Genomic DNA, 15,829 nt, shown 5'->3' with positions numbered 1-15,829 from the left:
CTGATAAAAAAATAAATGTAGAAAATGTATTAATCTTTTGAGGCTATATTTGGATTGGAGGAAAATAAGGAAGAAAGAAAAATTACAAAGAAAAATAAAAATATTTCTTTTTTTTTTTTAAATAAGAGAAAATTTGCAGAAAGGAAGATAAGAGTAGAAGTAAAAAAAAAAAATACTATTCATTTTCTTTTTAATTTAGAGAAAAAGTGAATGAAAAGTACGTAAAATTACTTTTTTTTATTTTATAAATATTTATTTTAATTTCAAAAATAAAATAAATATTTAACTATTTAAAAAGTTGAAAAATTAATTTTATCAAACTTTTATTTATATATATATATATATATATACCATAAGATTTGTTGTGTGAAATGGAGAGAAATCATCATTCTTGTTTTCTTCTAGGAAATAAAAATGTCAATTAAACTTAATTAACAGGACAACCTCGCTCTTAGTAAAACATAAAATTTTAATTCAATAAAACTTTTTCTTTGAGTTTTAACTCTTCTAATAAAAGAAAAACTCTAGCAGTTTGTTTATTTTCAGGCCACTTAACATTATAATACATTAGCTAGACACTTGCCGGCCTGTATACTTTTAATTTTTTAAAACTATTAATAGTGTAAATAATAAAAATGCATAATATTTAAATTTTAAAAAATAAATTTATAAAAAAATTTAAATTTTAAAAGCATACCTTGTAAATATTCATACAAATTATTGTTCACTATCTCTACGTAATTTATATAGCCTTTTTTTAATTAAAATTTAATAAATTTATTTTTTAATAGTAATTTTATTTGGCATTTCTTTATGATTATATATTTATGATTGCAGTTTTTTACATGTCACTGTTATATTCATTAATTATTTTTTACTTTATTTTTTATTAGCTTAATTATTTTTAAAATATTTTTAAATAAAATAATAAATATTTATAATATAATGAAATATATTAATATATAAATATTTTTACAAAATAGCTTAATAACAAAATTATTTAATAAGTCTATTTATGAGCTACTTTATAAGTTTATAAATAAATTAATTTATAAATTTTAACGAGTTAAATATTATTAAATTTAAGTTAAAAATTAAACATGAGTTCAATTTATTTTTTAAATGAGTATAACTTAAATGAATTTTCACTACGCCGGCCTTTCAAGTAGTGCACAAAAGCTCTATTAATTGCATCATAAGAGATAATTATGTTGTAATTCTCCTGGTTGGATATTTTGGCAGGACATGCGGTGGTGTTCCACGTATATCGACCCACCTGAATACCTGATTGTATTGAATGAGTAAACAAGTCCAAATGACATCTCTGAGAGCTGACATCACCCAATTGATGAGTGCCACCTGCATTGCCATATCCACAACCCTTATATTTTTACATTTTGGTCGCTAAATATTAAAATAATTTACAAATAAATTCATATATATTTGTAAATTAATTTATAAATATTATAATTATTTATAAATAAAAACTTATATTTTTATAAAATAATCTTCAAATATTATAATTATGTCTGAATAAGTCTTTATATTTTTAAAAATTAATTCATAAATATTATAATTATTTATGAATATGTCTCTATATTTTTATAAACTGATTTCTAGATATTATAAATATTTATAAATAAACTCTTATATTTTACAAATTAACTCAAAATATTATAATTATTTATGAATAAATTCATAAATTTTTAAAATTATTCCTAAATATTATAATTACTTATAAATAGATCTTTATATTTTTTGTAAATTGATTCTTAAATATTATAATAATTTATGAATAAGTATTAATATTTTTACAAATTGATATCTAAATATTATAATTATTTACGAATAAACCTTTATATTTTACAAATTAATCTCTAAATATCCATCTCACATCGGGTCTTTTAGTTGCTTGATTAAATGTATTTAAATTATAATTATTAAATATTTTTTTATATCATATATAAAATCTAAATATTTTACGCAAGTCTCCATTTCTCCTTCAAATTTCCTCTTCCTCAATTCCTTTAGGCTCTTAATTGACGACGCTATATCAACACCATAACCACATCTGCTCTCAGTTCCTCTTCTTGATTTCTCCTTCCTCTTCTTGATTTCTCCTTCATCTTCATCTTCATCTTCATCTTCACCTTCCCTTATAGCTTACATTGACACCATAGCCATCAAACCCCACTTTATCTTCAGCTTCACACTCTTAATTTCTCACTGCCTCTGCAATCTCTATTTAGCTTCTCCTTTCATTTTGATGTTCTAATTTAGATTCAAGCTTTTAGGAGGGGCTCTCAAGTTTCAATCATCATGTCTTCCTCATATAGGCGAAACCACATCCGTAACTCTCGCCACATCAAGCGAAATTGACGCATGTTCATGCAATGTCCAGAACTTTTCATCTTTAGTGTACTCCATGGGATTTAGTTAGTATAGAGGTTCTTTGTTTGATTATTGATTCTACCTATGTTGTGTATGCGTGAGAAAATTTATTTTTAATTCAAAGAAAATTGTTGAAAATTTGTACAACCTATGATTGATTTCATTGACTGTTGATTGTGTTTATTTTATAATTTTTTTAATTATTGTTTCTGTGAGGATACAGATTTCCTTCATTAGATATGAATGTTTTCATATGTACTCTCAAAGATCACTTCTAAGAAACTGAAACTTGAGAATACATATTATTGTAAATTGAAATAATTGATTGACTGAACTGAATCGATATGGGATGGATATTTAATGATCAACTTATACAAATATACAGATTTATTCATAAATAATTATAATATTTAAAGGTCAATTTATAAAAAAATAAGAGCTAATTCGAAAATAATTATAATATACATTATCAATTTTTTAAAATATAAGGGCTTATTCGTAAATAATTATAAAATTTGAAAATTAATTTGTAAAAATATGAGGGCTCATTCATAAATAATTATAATATACAATAATCAATTTGTTAAAATATAGAGACTTATTTGTAAATAATTATAATATTTGATGATCAACTTATAAAAATAAAATAACTTATTCGTAAATAATTATAATATTTAGGGATTAATTTTTAAAAATATAAGGGTTACTAGTTAGTAATTATAATATTTAGAGATTAATTTGTAAAAATGTAGGGATGAATTGTAAAAAAAAATGTATAAAGTTTAAATCTAGAGACTAAGCTATAAGTTTCACTAAATCTTAGGGACTTAGTTGTTTCATATTGAAAATATAATAAGAGGCATTTTGATCATTTTATTAAAATTAATGTGGAATTAACGGTGGTTTGAACTATAGGAACTCATTTATAAGTTTATTAAAATGTTAGGGACTCAATAGGTGGGTTTTAAAAATACAGAGACTAAATTATAGATTTTACTAAATTTCAATAATTAATTTATTATTTACCCTATTTATTATTATTAAATTAATATAGAATTATATTAGAAAAGAGTTTTATTTAATTTCACAACGTTTTTCTTAAGTTTTTACTTTATTTTCTATCTATATTAACTTTTTAAATTTTTTAGTTTATTACATTTTTATAATATTATAAATATTAAAGCGTAATTTTGGCAACCCCACACACGTATATGTGTTAGTAAATAATATGATTATAGCAAAAATCATAATAGAAACTATAACTAAAATGCAGCGTGGCTTATCAATTTAATTTGTTAAATATTTAATTAATTTAATATGTATTAAATATATTTAATATTATATAATTTATTACTTTATAAATTTTAAATATTAAAGAGGATTTCTTACGGAAAGCATGTGCCAAAAATATAATGCAAGAATTGCTATAATTTGATTGAATTACATATATGCAGAATATTTTGAGTGCTTAATTGGAATTTAATTAATGTCGAGTGGCTCTAACTAATATCAAACTTTTCTTCTCCTTTCTCTTACAAGAAAAAAAAGAAAAAAGAAAAAAGAAAAAAGCCTCATCTCTTCATTAGGAAATGTAGAAGCAAGGTTAATGAAGCAAGTTGTACGTACAGTACCCAGCTAAAGTTGTGCTTCAACTAATTCAGGCTCACCTTTATATGCTATGAATGCTCTCCAACTAAAACACTGTTTATCTTTAACAATTTCAACTTGCTATATTTGATTATGTGGTTATGTAATATCTGGCAAATCCATTTGTATTATTCTCTTCCAATTAGAGAGAGAGAGAGTTCATTTCTGAAGGAGCGAAAGCATGAAAAATTGTTCATTAGAGCATTGAATTACAAAATTTTCTTCTAGAGTTACATGCATCATACCACATACTTTATGTGCCTAATTAATTTCAATGCTCGATTACATATTAAAACACTTTTAATATGTATTAGGATTTATGTTTGTCATTCAAGATCGTGAATTAACAAATTAATTCATTTAAATCCTAGTTTAAAAGAAGAATTAGAGCACTAACCTCTTTGATGCACAATGGATATAATTAGCACCTTTAGGAAGCACTTAGGACCCCAAGTGTTGTCTCTCTAGCTTGTCCACACCAAGATCACCAATGGGCAGCCCACAATTTGCTTCTCAAACCTTTGCCAACTAATTATAAGTTGGGTTTTTACCTTTAGAGAGGTTGTATGTGTGCATAGAATACTAGAAACAATTTCTAGCAATTTTAATTCAAAGGGAATAGAGTGATTCTCTTTGAATTGATGAGAAAAGATGAAAAGATGAGAGGGAGAAATAGGTGTCGCCACACATAGAGTGAATGGAGAGAGTGGCTAATTTTTTTCTTATAACATCTCTTTATATAATTAGGTCAAGTAATTACTTAAACCCTATGTCACATGTCACCACCATATTGTATCTTATTTTTAATTGACTTAATCACATTAAGCCAAGTGTCAAAGCTAGACTTAATCTTAACTTTGATCACCTTACATGCTATGTCACCATCTCATGGTGCGACATGTCACCATGTAAGATGACCAAATTACCCTTATATTTTAATTTTGAGTTCTCAATCCAAAATTATTATTTCTCCTCTTCTAATCAATTTATATCAAAAATAAATCAATTAATTAATCTCCATTAATTAATTGATCACAACTAAATTCATATTTAAATACTTTAAATATAAATCTAACTTATACTATACATCCAATAACCTAGATTTGGTTTCAAGTCATGCTAGGGACTTTGCAATCTTATTGCAAACCAAACCTATTTAATTAATTAATTACACTCTTTAATTAATCAATTAAATCACATTTTACTTGATGATTATCTTGTGTATGTGTGTGACTCACTAGGCTCATCACTAATCGGCAATGAGATTGTAACATCCTCACTGTAGCAATTTCGTACATTTTACTGTTCTGGTGACCGGTGTCGGTCTGGATAGCTAGAACGTCTGGAAAAATATTTAGACTAAAGTGAGAAGTCATAAATAACTCAAATATTAATAAGGAAAATTAAGAAAAAATTTTAGAAATAAAATACAACCAAGTTAAATGAGCCGGTGCCCTAGCGATGGGTAACCCAGTGGGAAGTTGCGGTCTTTGCAACTAGAAGCCCTAAACCCAGGAGAAAATTCGTGAAATCATTTTTGAGACTCCAGAGAAGAGTCATTAAGGTTTCTATAGCATTAGAATGCCAAGAAAATGTTTAGAAAAATTTTTCAATCGGTACAGACAATTTTAGTCTGTTAAGCCAAATGGAGGGCATTTTGGTCATTTCGTCTTTAGAGATAATTTTTGGCTGACTTGTCTAGTTAAGTAAATAATTATTATGACATAAAATGTGAATAAATATTACTAAAAATTGAATTGGAAATGAGTGGAAAAGAAAAGGAAAGAAAAATGAAAGAAATTAGGAATTATGACATCACATGATGTTACTAAAGCACTTCCACCCAATCACATTTTGACACCTCATTATAAACCCAATTAAAGGATAATGGGCTGAAAAGTCAAAAGGAATTCTGCACACTTCTTTCTCATTCCAGCCGTAACACACCCTCTCTCTCCCTTCCATCATTAACAAACTTCACCCAAGCTTCATCTCACCTACCAAATCACCTCAAAATCCCATCTTCCCTTCACAAAGACTTGTCATCACTACTAGAGCAAGCTTAGGACAGCAATTAGAAGAAGAAAAAGTGAGGTTTTCCAAGCTTAGAAGTGAAGTTCCAAAGAGGTTAGTGCACTAAACCTTATTCCTTTCTTTCTTAACTAGTTAAAGCATGCTAAATTAAGTATAAATTTTATGAAATTAAAAGAAAATTTAGAGTATGTGGAGACTGAAATTTTCACTAGCCTTGGTGACCATAAGGTCTTGATTATTTTGATTGACTTTACTTTGTTTAGTGATGATGATTAAGGATACTAAGTGTATTAGAAGTTGAATGAAGTGTGTTGCATAAATTGAGACCTTAAGTTAGGGTTTTGACCTAACTATTTGAGGATTTTGTAAAATTGTTTGAAATTGATCAAATTGAGAATGATTGATGAGATTTAGAAGTGATATAAATGCCATGTGTAGTTTGGGGAGTTGGAAGAATGAATATTGGGAGTGTATGCTTCTTGCAGGAAATTCGGACCTATGAGTCTAGGGTTTTTTTTGACCTATAACTGAAGTTGTGTGACTCCAATTGGTATGAGGCCAATTGGAGGTGAAACTAGACTCAAAATATCTCATTTCTCATGAAGAAACCATGCCCAAATTCTGTCCAAATCTTGACCAATTTATTATCCCAATCTGGAAATCCAAACACTAAACTCAGAAAATTGACCAAATGAACATTTTCATTTGGCCATAACTTCCTCTAGGCAGGTCCAAATGACCTGATTTTTGTGTCATTGGAAAGATTAGACATAGGACTACAACTTTCATCAAGAACACCAAGCCCAAAAATGCTCTAACCAAATGAAATTACTGGCACAAGTGAGGTCACCAAAGTGACCAAATCCGGGTAGCACCATTTCTGCCTAGGCAAAATGACCAAATGAATAGTATTCATTCATTTGGTCATAACTCACTATAGAAATATCCAATTGACCTGAAATTTATATCAATGGAAATCTTAGACAATTTAGAACAACTTTGGTGAAGAAACCCTATCCAGAAAATCAAACCAAGTTGATCTAAAATTACCCTAATCCGGGTGACCAACAGGCTATCCCTGGAAAATGACCAAATAAATAGTGTTTGTTCAAATGGTCATAACTCAGAATAGGCAAGTTTAATTAATCTGAAATTTTATCAGTAGAAAGCTGAGATATTGCCCTACAACTTTCATGAAGAAAATAAACCCAAATTTTGATCATAACTTGTTCAAAAACTGACCTGCAATCAGTATACAAAAACTGTAAAATGGGTTCTATCCAAAAAATCTGGAAAATTTGTAATCCGGCCAGTTATGGTGTTTAGGTCATAACTTGAGCTACAAAACTCTAAATTGAGTGATTCAAAAAAAGAAATGTAACTAGACACAATAAGGAACAACTTTCATGAAGACAATTTTATCAAATTCCTACTATACAAATGACCAATGGAACAGTAAACTTAGTGCTTGAAATCTGAAAATTGTGAATAACCAACACTAAGCTTTGAAATGGTATTGGCAACCAATACCTACAACTTTAGAATGCAAAATGTGGTATCTTGGTGAACTTAGGTTCAACAAATTTATTATGTATTAAAAAGTCAACAATTTGAGTGAATAGTAATGTGAATAATAATACAAAGACACAAAGTGTAAGAACTAAATTGGTAGAGGAAATTAAGGCATGAAATTTGAAATCCATGAAATGTTCATGGATTACTTGGAATAGGTAATTGAGACTTATACTCCCAACACTAATGGAGTTCATAATATATTAGCAATACAACTTGAAGTATGAAATGTAATTTACATGAATAGATTGTTAAATGTATAAATGAGATAAAAGTGCCATTTGGGATTTAAGTTCCCATCAAGAGAGAAAGGAAAAATATTTTGAATACAATGGTACATGTGAACCATTGTTTTGAATTGTGATCAATATGAATAACATAATGAATGAATAAATGAACTGTATTAATGTATGAATAAGACATTAGTTCTCATTATTGTAGAAAGAAAAAGTACTTTAAGTACAATGGTATAAAAGGATAATTGATGTGAATTGTGATCATATAAATGATCACATGAATGTATAAATTATAATTGAAATTTATTATGAAATAATGAAGTCATAAAACACAATATATTAATATTTAATGATATTATATGCCCTTGTATTGCCTAGACATGTGTGTCAAATTGGATAGTTTGGCATGCCAATAGGGTATTGTTTTAGCAGTACTGTGAAAGGCTTTATGCCTGTATTCATGGCTTTATACCCGTATTCATGGTTTTTATGCCCGTATTCATGGCTTTTATGCCCGATTATGTGTTATCATGGCTTTTTAGTCATACTGACTGCATACGTGGTTGACGTTCTGCGTCCCATGGTATGACAGCCCGAGGCAGCACGGTATCGAGTGCCAACGACCCATTATCCAGTTTAGTCAGCTTGTTGTAGGTTACTTGGGCAGCCTAATTTATTAAAATAAATTACGAATATTAGTAATTAAAAATGCTAGAAAGTAAATAAATGAGAAGAAGTTCTAAAATAAAATAAATTAGCTCCAAAATTTTGTTCCTTAGAATGATTTGAAGTAAATTAAATTAGTTCTAAAAATTTTAAATATTAAGAAATGATTGTAAACAACTTAGAAAGTATCAAGGAAGTGATAAAAAGAATAGTAGAAGAAATATAACTTAAATAACATTAGAAGTGTGACTTTCATAAGAATATAAGTATAAGTATAAATTTTAGATTTATTTGTACATTATATAAATGATTATTGTAAACTTATGACAGAAGAGATTCTAGAGAGCAACATAAATGATAAAAAATATACTGTATGACAAATTTCATATGAACTCAGTAAAATTCTTGAGTATAGCAAATATGCTCCAATTATTTTTTATTAGTATATATTATTTCCTTGTTATATTATTACACTAGTAAGCAGTAACACTTAACGCGATGGATTTGTTTCCTCGTGCAGGTACTGAAGTTAAAGCCCAGCGAATACTAAACAGAGATTTTAGAATTCTGATCTGCAGAGTGTTCAAGGTTGTCACCTCCTCAGCAATGCATATAGATATGGCCCATATAGATTATATTATGTATTCTATATATTATAATTAGTTATTATTTGTAATATAAACTATGAACTGTATGTTGAAATATAGATCATGTAAATTATAAATTTATGTAATCAGTTTATAAATCATGTAAATTAAAGAAACTTGACAATTTATATATATAAATTGTGCATGAATGGAAATGCAAGGAAATAAATATGAAATTGAGATATATGAATGAGATACGAATTATGAGATGGTTATGAGAATAATTAATGAGATTTTTGTGGTAAAATATTATTAAAAAGTTCAAGTAGGTGAATAGTGAAGTATGTCAACTGATAATAAAATAGAGGAAACTCCGCTGGTTTTTCCGTAGAAAAATAATGGATATTAAAATATAACGAGATCAAAGTATTAAAGAAATAAAGTAAGATAAGTTAGGGTGCTCCGGCACCGAATGTAGCACGTATTGCTCGACTACACTATAGTCAGGTGAGGGGTGTTACAGAGATATGACATTAACTCTTAATATCATCAGAACTCTTTCTTACCATAAATGATTTCTCTAAATCATTTTATGTATCTTATAGACCATGGTTGACACCTAGCATAGCGTGCCATGGCCACCCAATCAGTAATAAGGAATACCTTAAATGAACCTTTAATCATATGTTACCATGCACTAAAATCTCTCTATTACAAAATCCAAATTCGAGCTAGAGTCATGGTTTATGTCAAACCCCATTTGCTATGAACATTATGTTCTCTTTTAATTCCAGTTCTTGATTAATTATATTTTCTTGTCAGAAACTCTTTTCTAACTAAATTTGTCTGTCCTGGTCAGGAACTTGAAACATCAAGAACAATTACATGAACATAAGATTTTATCCCTATTTACTTAGGGTAATAGATTCCATCTTGATCAACACCCACCTCCATATATAACTAGTAGGAGCCAACACATGCCCATATATCTATACACAGTACAAGTATGAAAGCAGTATCAAACTCAAATCACCTATATACAAAATAACTGTGTTATCTCAGGTCTAAAGATTATATGCATTGATATAATATATGACAATGCATTGACAAGAGTAAACTCCATGAGCTTGTCATATGCGTCACTGGTTCGACCTACTTATCATGTATAAGTGCCTATCATGTTTGTTATATGGCATGAGACGCACCATTCCGTCTTATTTATATCTCATATAAATACCTTGGGAACAAACATGATTACAATCTTTCTGGATAAGTCATGTCCTTATTGTGAAGTATTCTCAATTGTGAACCACTTTATGATACTTTGTGCTAGAAATACTGTCACTCATATTCTTAATAACTTAAAAATAGAATTTCTAACAAAATATCAGTGGACCTTTTCTATTACACATAAATACATTATGTAAACAAAAAAGTGAAATTGCCTTTTATTAATAAAATATGTACAAGATACATACTAAATGATATGCTCTAGGGCATACTACTAACAATTTCAAGAAAACCCAATAAGAGCTGACTTCTCTACACAACCAACATAATGCCTTGCATTGCATGTTCAACTCACCAACATCTCAATCTCATGTCTTTTTTCCTTTCATCTTGTACAGGGCCTTTCAATCTTATTCTCTTATTTCATCTTTCTTACTTTGCCCATAACAGTGCTCTGATTACTTCTTTCCATTAACTTTGTGCTTTCTTCTAAGATGATAGTCATGCCAAATGATTGCACCTTTTTATGGTTTCTGTTAGGCCATAAACATCATTTACAAACTCATTGTTGGTCCTTCAACCATTTTGACTTGCTCTACCCCTGGTGCATAAGCTTTTCACCTTGTTAAACCTGAGCCTTTATTCTCTTCTCCTTGTACTCCTATCTTTTGGTGTATAGAGACTAGTCATTACTGACTTACCACTTCTATCCTTCTCGCTGCTTAATGAGTACCCTCAACTCAGACTAGTCATGCATTCCTCACTTATTATCTATTCCTTTTTATGCAAATTTTAGATTATCCTTTACCACCCAATGGAAAGGTTCTATAAGGGTTCCATCTTTCTATCATTACTTTATCAATTAGAATTTAGTGTACTAGGTACACATATCCCTTCGCTGAGCTCTAAAGCTCTATATTTATTAAGACATTTGTTCTCGTAGGGCATCTATGCCAAGGTACTAAAGCCTTTCACTAGGTATTAGGGTTTCACATCTATCATGGTATAAGCTTTGTTTCACTCTCTTTTAACATATTGTTACCTACCTAAGGTATCATTTGTTAGGTAATGGATATTGCTTCTAAGCTTTTATCTAGCTCAAAGAGAACAAAATTGTGCTTTACAACTTGGTACCTATCCCGACCCTTTGCTATGCTCTTATTTTTATCTTGGAACTTGTACCCTTATTAGGGTATTGAGGCATTTACTTTCTAATTCTACCATCATCTCATTTGTAATATCACATTATAAGTTGTGAACATTATTTATAACATTCTATCTTTCTTTAAAGAGCAAAGCCATACTATGCATAGCATAGACACACAAGGGAGTGCTATTTTTATTAATTTTTGGTAAAAAGTTCACCTTAATGCCTAAATCTATATAAGGTCCCACTTTGGAGACTTAGATGTTCTCAATTAGAGTAACCAAGTCACCCATTGTAGCTATTACTTTTTATTACCCTAATACTTTTGCCTCAGGTTAGGGCCTTGACTCTATAAGAGCATATTCATGTTTCAAACACTATTATACTATGAAGGGGACTAACTGTGCATCCATTATATCTGGATGTTAACACAAGGCACATAGCTTTACACAACTCCCTCATGTCTACATTTAATCTGCAAGTCACAATGCCAACATTTAGAAGAATGAGTAAGGGATCGTGTTGCCACTAAACCAGCTATAAACTTTGACCTTTAAACCTTTCTTATCATTTAAATGTAACACATGCCTTGGTAAGGCATCCATTTGCCAACTCTGCCCAAATTTGACAGTCAAGTGCTACTTTATGACACTTATACCAATGTAACTTATTTCTTTTCACTTGTACCTTTCACTGGGTAGGCACACCATTACATTATAATTTACTTTACTAGCACTTAGAACTTTCATTTTGTACAACATTGTTCCCATTAGTGTTGAGTTTTAACCTTGGTCTCACGTTCATTTTTATTTGCATTCTGAGGCTCAGAGGTTATCATTCTCTTTTTTTTTTTTCTAATTCATTTCATTCTTGCCTTGAGCTCACTTTAATCAGCCATTTCAGCATCCAAGACCTTTTCATCTTTTTCTTGCTTTTTCTTTTCTATTCATTTTTAATTTCTGAACCAATGTTCAGATCTTAAAACCAATAAGAAACCTTTCTTAGTCATTTTCTTTACAACCAAAGGCTTTTACTAACTTAACATTCTTTGACTTGACTTAAAACATATACTAACAAACCAACGCAAACTTTACATTGTCACAAAGGGACTAAAATATCAAAACCGTAGTAGGCATGAAAAAATATTACCAAAATCATAAAAAACATGTCCAAAACTTATTGTGCTTGCCATTTCAAAAATCTTATTTTACTTTTACATATAGGACCATACTATCACTTTCACTTTTGCTTCATTTCTTTTCATTGATTTCACTTTGCGTTAGTAGCATTTAGGTTAGAGCTTGTAAACCTAGTGCTCTGATACCCATTTTGTAATAACTCAAATCTCGGACACCATCGGCATTAGGACTTAGACCAAAGATAAGGCTCCCTTAAGCTCGTAGTAAGCCTAACATAACTCATTATCTAATTTAAGTCCCATGTTGTTCATGAAAATACTTTATTAAACATAAAAGATAATTACATTTTTACATCACGTAACATTGAGTGGCAAGTATAGTAGAACAATAATAAAATTACATGTCATAGCAAAAAGGAGTTCCATAAAATGTACATATTCTTTTAAGATAAATTGAGGCAAAAACTTCTAGAACCCAGCTAATAAAACTTGCTAATTCTGTTTTCTACACTTATCCTTGAAGGGGGAGATAGAAGAAGGGGAGTGAGTTAGCGCTCAATGAGTAAAAGTCTATTTTAGGAAATAAAATGTGTAATGAAGTAAAATAAATCACGCATGTGAAAATGTGGCAGTCACATAGGTTTTTCACGGCTCAAACAAGTCACACCAAGGTAATTCATGTCAACAATGGTTCCCCAACCATATTATAACATAATCATGTCCAATGTGCCTGACCTTCAATATAGGAGTTTCTTAATGCTTGCTCTTTATCATATATCTCTTACAAGTGAAGCTGGCAACACTCCCATATCATAAGTGACTTGATATGCATGCAAGCATTTCCTTTTCTTTTCTTTCCTATTAGGAACTAGTGGGTTGTCCAAGAACTAACAACACAACACAATTAATAATGCAACACCTTTGTAATCTACATCACTAAGTGAAACATTAGGCCCATAAAACATGTTTTTAAGAGCCCTTAAATCAATCTAATAGGGCCCATGAGAAGTCTCTAGAGATAACAACAACAACAACAACAATCGCAACAACAACAACAACAACAACAACAACAATAATAATAATAATAATAATAGGATAAAAGAAGCTAAGTGAGACAAAAGGAAAGTTGTTCCCATTTCTCTTCCTTGAGCATAAAAGGGAAGAAGCAAATCAAACCAATTTCTCCTTCCATCCCTTCACTCACACTTATATATCAAACCAACCCAAAAACCCATAAAATCTTTAGTTAAACAACCATTTTCAACTAAAATTCTAACCTAAAACCCATTATTTTCACCTTGTAAGAGCTTGTAATTTTTCTTTTATTTCAAATGGGTAAGCTTTTCCATCTTTTCTTTTCTTTTATTAAAGTTTAATTTGATATTACATTTTTCTTATTGTGATTTATATGGCATAAAAATATAAGAGAGACAAGTTTTACATTAGATTAGAGAATAGGATTCTATTTTGAAATAATAGACTTCCTTGGGTTAGTAAATAAGTGATTCTAGCTACTAGGTAAGTTTTTGTTAATGGAAGAATATTAAAAGATTGTGATTTCATAATATAAGAATTTGATTTAAGTCCTCTCAGTTAAATATTTGGTTAAAAAAGTAAAGTATCATAAGGTTGATTTTGGAGCTATTAATGAATATTGATTATATTTATGATAGCAAAAAAAAAAATTCTAATTTAATTTTGGAAGAAATTTGAGTATAAAAGGTTAAGGAGGAACAATGATATTTTGAATGGAGGAGGAAAAATAAATGGAAAAAAAATGTGGAATATATTATACTATTTGTGTAGATTTTGGAAAGGCATTTTAAAGTTATTTGTGATGCGTTGTGGCTTGTTGAGAATTAGTTGAACTGTTGGAATTTTGTAGAATGCTCAGGTTATGCCGAAGTGCTGCCAGCTTATATAAATCATGCATTTTATATCTCATAATTTCAACCTAGGATTTTAATTCCTCTCTTGGTGCATGTTTATTTTCTTTAACTTTAGGAGAGGATCTAGCTCCTGCAATAGATACTAGGAGTGCTCTAGTAGTCTAGGCCTTAGTCTGTCTTCAGTATAGATGAGTGAATAAATATATAACACTGATATTTTATTAAATATAAATTATTATTATTCTATGTATGAAAATCGGAATAGAGAATGGTTATTTTATTTTTTATTATTGAATAAAATGAAATTTACAATTACACCTGAATAAATGGTCAAATACACTCAATATATGCATTGAATAGATAATACCTTGATGATGGACAAATTATATTCAGCTTAGCTTATATTTATACTATTTTTAAGATAGCGCTTAATATACACAAAGTTTTGGGGGCGTATATCAGGTGGTCACCCTTTGGGGGTAGCTCTGCACATGTGTATGACTCTGCACATGTGTATGACGTGCATATCCCAAAGGCTACGTGTATATCATAGAGTTTATTCTGTGGTATGCCATGACATGCATAAAATAAACACAGAGTTAAATTTCTGGTCGCAATGACTATTCAATTGCAACACTTGAGATTATTTTATTTATCACAATAGCACAAGCTTTCAAGCTTAATATATATGGGGTATGGAATACAATTGCAGTAATTATTCTAGTGCCTCTAGTTAAAAAAAAAAAAAAAAAGGCTCTAGTGCCTCTCAAATCTTTTTGAATCTTTTAAGTTGTGGTTCTTCAGTAAAGCTTTTACTTCCACCGGGCTCTGCTCTAATAAGGGAATTCTATTCTATTTAGGAAGTCACAGAGGAAGGGTTCTACTCTGTTTAGGAAACCTCAGTATGTAGGATCGTTGTATCAGACCTACACAAGGTTTAAACACCTAGTGTGCTTGTTTGGTGGTTCCCCATGGCTCTTACAACCACTGACTCAAATATCATGACTGGTTTTTCAACCATGCCAAATATTTCCCATCAGTTAACTATTAAGTTAACATCTTCTAATTTTCTACTGTGGAAAATGCAAATCATGCCTATGCTGAAACGTTGTGGGCTTTCGCATCACATCAATGGCAGCAAACCCATCCCAGCAAAATTGATGGCTGAAAATACACCAAATCCTGATTTTCTTCTATGGGAACAAAGAGATCAACTTGTCTTAAGCTGGATTGTTGCTTCGATCTATGAAAGCATTCTCACACAAATTGTTGGTGTTGAAACTGCAAGAGAA

Source organism: Hevea brasiliensis, chromosome 16 (assembly GCF_030052815.1).
Source record: "Hevea brasiliensis isolate MT/VB/25A 57/8 chromosome 16, ASM3005281v1, whole genome shotgun sequence".
Lineage (NCBI taxonomy): Eukaryota > Viridiplantae > Streptophyta > Magnoliopsida > Malpighiales > Euphorbiaceae > Hevea > Hevea brasiliensis.
The sequence above is the reverse complement of the archived record's forward strand: the minus strand, read 5'-3'. Positions refer to the sequence as shown.